Here is a 6000-nt window from a genome sequence, read left to right on the forward strand (position 1 = left end):
TCTTCTCTGGACTTTCTCCAATTTGTCCACATCTTTCTTGAAATGTGGTGCCCAGAACTGGACACAATACTCCAGCTGAGGCCGTATCAGCGCGGAGCAGAGCGGAAGAATTTCTACTTGTGTCTTGCTTATAACACTCCTGCTGATACAGCCCAGAATGATATTTGCATTGTTTGCAACAGTGTTACACTGACTCATCTTTAGCTTATGATCCACCATGACCCTCAGATCCCTCTCTGCAGTGCTCCTTCCTAGGCAGTCATTGCCCAGTTTGTATGTGTGCAACTGATTGTTCCTTCCTAAGTGGAGGACTTTGCAATTGTTCTTATTGAAATTTCATCCTATTTACTTCAGAGCATTTCTCCAGCTTGCCCAGATCATTTTGAATTTTAGTCCTATCCTCCAAATCTTTTTGTGTCCTTTCCCACTATCATATGATATGGCCCAGTCTGTAGCCCTGGCAAGATCTTCCACGGTGCATGGTTCTTCCAGGAGTTCGGTCAACCAACAACATCACATAATCATAGAAATAGCAGGCTGGAACGGATGCTGAGAAGTCACCAAGTCCAGCCCCGTGCACTGCGGCTAGACCATCCAACTTGTTTTTAAATGATGGAGACACTCCACAACCTGCTTTGGAAGCCTGTTCCAGAGCTTAACCACCCTTAGAGCTAGAAAGTTTGTCCTAAATGTCCCTTGTTGCAGATTAAGCCCATTACTTCTTGTCCTATCTTCAGAGGACTTGGAGAATAATTGATCACCGCTCTCTTTATAACCACCTGTAATATATTAACATGACATACAAGACAACAACTTAACTCTAAGGTAAAGCTATGGCACCATCTATTGGTGGAGGTGCTGTCTCTTCTGATCATTACAACGTCAGAAGGGACCATTGTGGTTCTCTAGTCTGACCTCCTGTCTAACACAGGCCATAGGACTTCCCCAAATTAATCCCTGTTTGAACTAGAGTAGAAGTGGTCAAAGCCTGGACCCTGGGATGTTCAGAGAACTTTCTATGGTTTTGACTGGACTTTCTCTGCCCTGTGCTGATTGGCAGTTTAATCCAGCCCTTCCCCTCCCTCTGTCTCTTCACATCAGCTTCACTCCCCCCCCCCAAATGTGGTTCTAACTTAGAGTTGGCTGCCATCCCACAGTTCACTCTGCTCAAGTGTTCAACCCCATCCCCACCTGTCTTGTCTATTTAGATGGTAAATATTTATACCCTGTATGGAAGCCCCCTTCTCACCCCGATCTCCTGACACCTCTATCTCAGAAGGGCCTTTCAGTAGCAGATGAGGAGAGCAGAAGTGAATGAGATCCAAAGATCAAGGGATTGCACCTTCATACCCATGAGTTACCCCAGCCCAGGACTCTGGGGATGGACAGTGCCACTCCATGGGAACTGAACTGGCACTTAGAATCATAGAATCATAGACTATCAGGGTTGAAAGGGACCTCAGGAGGTATCTAGTCCAACCCCCTGCTCAAAGCAGGACCAACACCTACAAAATCATCCCAGCCAGAGCTTTGTCCAGCCGGGCCTTAAAAACCTCTAAGGAAGAAGGTTCCACCACCTCCCTAGGGAACCCATTCCACTGCTTCACCACTCTCTGAGTGAAAAAGTTTTTCCTAATATTTGAGCCAGACCAGATCTCGAGGGATGGAATTTGCCCTTCCTGCCAATCTGGGTCTGTGGGATAAGGAAAAGTCTCACTTCATTGCTTTGTGTTGTGGTGGCGCTGGCTGCTCCAACCTAGATCAGGGCCTATTGTGCAAGAGGCTGTATGTGCATATTGAGAGAGGCCCAAAGGGCTAAATAGACTTGACAGATGCAGAGTGGGAGGGAAAATTCAGAGAGAAGAATTGACTTGCCTGAGGTCACCAGCTGAGCTGGATGAGAACCCATGACTCCTGAGTCCCAGCCCACTGCCGGACCCACCACACCACGCTGCTCCCCCCTGTTACATTGGCCACTGTTTTGACAGACATTCCTATGGTGCTCAGGCCACAATAGCCACCAGGGGAAATGAAGCCTCATGGCCCTACTTGGGGAGGGTAAATACGTGTCCATGTCCCATTCAGCTGGGGACCAAGAGTGCACTGCAAACCATCGGCAAAGCCAGTAACCGTCCTTCCTCCACCATTCACAGCCTGGCAGCCTCTTGTGAATCGATTGGAAACGCGTCCCTCTTCGCTCAGCTGCACTGAATTGACTTGTGATTCTGATCAGCAGAAGGCCTTCGGGGCAGCCAGTGCTCGGGGGCGGATTAGAGTCCGAAAAGACTAGCACCACAGAGACAGCACCTCATCTCTGGGGCAAAACCACCCTGCTGGCAAGCGCGCTGCACGGAGCGAAGGAGCAGGTTGTGTGGCAGTGCCGGTGTGAGTTGCCCCTGGCGTGCTGCCATTTCCAGGATAGAATTGCTGTGTTATGTTGCTGCAGAATGACTGGCATGAAGGGCTGGTGTTTCTCCACCCAGCTGGGCTCCGTTCCTAGCCAGGCCCCAGGCTCGCTTGGGCAAGTCACTTAAATGACTTTGTGCCTCAGTTCTCCCCCACCCCGGTAAAACGAGGATAACAAGACTGGGCGCTGTCGAGTGTTTTGAATACTCAGAGTGTTATATAACTTGTAAGGCTCATTTATCTCCAGACCAACTCTCTAGCTATCCGTCTGGAACCACATTAATTATTTCTATTAAGTATTGTTACTGTTGCGGCAGCGTCTAAGAGCTGCACTCATGGAGCAGGACCCCCTGAGGCTCGGCAATGTACAAACACAACCCAGAAGCCAGGCCCTGCCCCAAAGACAATCTGTGATGTGAGGAACAGGTCCTCATGTCTCTAATCTACCCCTCAGATAGGATTCCACTCACATGAGATACAGCTGAGATGGGCACAGAAGGATAAGTCACCATCCTGCCCTTGCCAGCCAGATCCCAGGATGGAGAAAGCAGGGTCACTATTTATCTTTCTGTGACTGCAGGCAGGTGACCCCCCCTTGTACCTGCCCAGGAGCATCTGTCCCCACACAGGTCTGGGAAGGGCCATCCTAGGGTTTTTAACTCACTGATTGCCAGTTTAAATTAACAGGGCTCACCGCAAGCCGGCCTGCTCAGGAACAAATGCTTGTGGAGAGCTTGTACCAACAAGTCAGCAAACTACCCTTACCTGCATCCCACGAAGTGGGTGTTCACCCACGAAAGCTCATGCTCCAAAACGTCTGTTAGTCTATAAGGTGCCACAGGATTATTTGCTGCTTTTACAGATCCAGACAAACACGGCTACCCCTCTGATACTTGATACCCTTACCTGGCGGTCTGTTAAGGAATGAGGGACCCGTGGTTCCAGCCCTGGCTTGGAGATTGAAGTTCAATTCAATGCTCTGCCACAGATCGTTGTGCACGTCCCTCAGGCTCAGATCCAAAGGAATTGATTCCAAAGGGAGTTAGGTGCCTGAAGATCTCTGAGTGCACTCAAAGCCTCTGCATATTGCTTGACCCACAGCCTGTTCCCTGTGCTCCAGCCCCACGCCCCTCCATGTGGCCTTGTCACCGATCATGGGCTCATGCAGGTCATCCAAGCTGTTCCTCACTCCTTTTCTCCAGCTGCCCTTCAATGCAAAAAGATCAGCTCAACTCTCAGGGCCGGCTCCAGCTTTTTTGCCACCCCAAGCGGCAGAGAAAAATAAAACTGATTGAGCTGCTGCCGAAGTGCAGCCGAAGAAGAAAAAGGGGAGTGAAGGACCCACCGCTGATTTGCCGCCAAAGACTCGGACATGATGCCCCAAGAACGGATGGAGTGCTGCCCCTTTCTATTGGCCACCCCAGGCACCTGCTTCCTTCGCTGGTGCCAGGAGCCAGCCCTGTCAGCCTTGCTCAACCAGAATCCGGGTCCAGCTGGAGTCAGAACACCCAGGCAGCTCCATGCTATCCAGAGGGAGCCCATAGAATCTTAACTGATGGGTCTCGGGGGGCCTGGTCCCAGTGTGGAGGAAGGACCTGCCCATGTGGGTCCAACTGCACAATCCGGGCCTGCATCAGGGGACACTGCTCCTAACTCAGACAGTGAGCTCCTGAGGAACGTTTTAATAGCCAGGAAATAAGCTGCTGGTTTTGTTAGAAGGCCCCAGTTTAACGCTTCCCCAGCAGCAGTGGAAACAGAGACACATGGTCTCAATCTGTGGCTCTCACTGCTTTGCCCCAACTTCAGCAGCACTAAACTGCCCTAAAGAGGCAGCCAGATCCCCCTGACGGAGACTCCTTGGATAGCCACCTGCTTCTCCAGCTCTGTGTAGAGGGAGTGAGGATGCAGGAAGAGGCAAGATAGTGCACGGTCCTTGGCCAGCACAGGGATCTGTGTGAGTTTGCCGCCATCTCATAGAGACCACGGTGCTGCTTATGCCTAAAACCCTGTAGGCTGCTCTAAATTACACCAGGTGGGCCCAGGCCAATCCAGAACTGACAGAGTACAGAGGTGGCTTAAAGTCACCTCCGCTGACCAGCTCTACTCAGCTACCCCCAGAATTGCATCGAGGAGTTTAGGCAGGTGAAGAAGGGTCAGAATTGTACTAGTAGCGTTAATTTCACACTACATGCACAGACTGACAAAAAAATAATTCCATTGATAATAAATCAAAATGCACAGACAGGCAAAGTAAGCAAAATGCTGCTTGAAAACTTGCTAGACGCCAAACGTGGTGATTTACGACTATTAAGCCAGGCTCCTTACAAATAGACTAGGAAAGGGAGAGTCCTTGTTGATTTAAAGATATTTACTTTGCCTACTTTACACGTGTTATTTACTGTTACCTGAAATTGAGCCAGCTAGTGAGCTTAGGGAGGACTAATGACCCACCAGAGTTTGGCAGAAAGCAGCACGTTTATTATACTGATAGCTAAGCTGAAAAGAAGGGTGTATGTCACACTCACAGTCGCACACTCATGCTCCCAGGACAGACACGGCACTGGAGATGTCAGGATCATTCAAGGTAAGTGTCCCACAGTGCAGTGATGGATGGTGTGATGGAGGTCAGTCTTCCCGAGGCACAATAAAATGCGATGTGGCGAACCACTGGCCAGGCGGTCCGGGTGAAGGGCCTTCACGGGAGGTACAAGCTTGTGAGTGCTCTCCTGAGCACGTGGCCCCTTCCCCTTTTAAGGGCCTGTGACTAGAGATGACTTGGCTGCGTCTGGTTGGCCACACTCCACCTTGGGCAGCGTCCATGCATTGGGCGTGTGATCGCTGCCTAATCAGAGTCCCAGACACCTTGTCTTCCTGGGAGCTCTTCTGATCTTCCAGCTGCTCAAGCAGCCCATCCATTCCACAAGCATTCCGGGAGGGGGAAAGCCACTTCAGAGGTATTCAGAGAGGGTGAAGAGACAAAAAGGGGCGGAAAGGTGTGACAGACCTTTTGAACATACAGGTTACACAGAGCATAGTCATACTTTTAGCCAGGATGAGTAAGGAGTGGTGTCCCTAGCCTCTGTTTGTCAGAGGGTGGAGATGGATGGCAGAAGAGAGATCACTTGATCATTACATGTTAGCTTCACTCCCCCTGGGTCACCTGGCATTGTCCACTGTCAGTAGACAGGGTACTGGGCTGGATGGATCTTTGGTCTGACCCAGTCTGGCCATTCTTATATTCTCAGACCATTGCTATTCCTACAACACTTACAATTGGTATTTTAACGGTTCACAAAGCTTTAACTTTTTGAATCTCAACCTCGACTCTCATTAAGTTATTGTCTCCTCTCCCCCCATTAATTTCCAGCAACTGTGAAAATTTAAATAGCTAAAAAAGGCTGAAAAAATAAACCTCAATATGATCCGTCAAAATGAAACAAAACTAAAAATCAAATTCTGCCGAGACGAAGTTTAGCACTAGGGCGCTGACCAAGAAGTTAAACTAACAAGACCGAGACATTAAAACTGACTTTTTTGCCCTGCCCTTTACGAGTCAGGCCCTTGGAAATCATGAGACTGGCTTAAAAATCATAA

Source organism: Gopherus evgoodei, chromosome 5 (genome assembly GCF_007399415.2).
Source record: "Gopherus evgoodei ecotype Sinaloan lineage chromosome 5, rGopEvg1_v1.p, whole genome shotgun sequence".
Classification (NCBI taxonomy): Eukaryota; Metazoa; Chordata; order Testudines; family Testudinidae; genus Gopherus; species Gopherus evgoodei.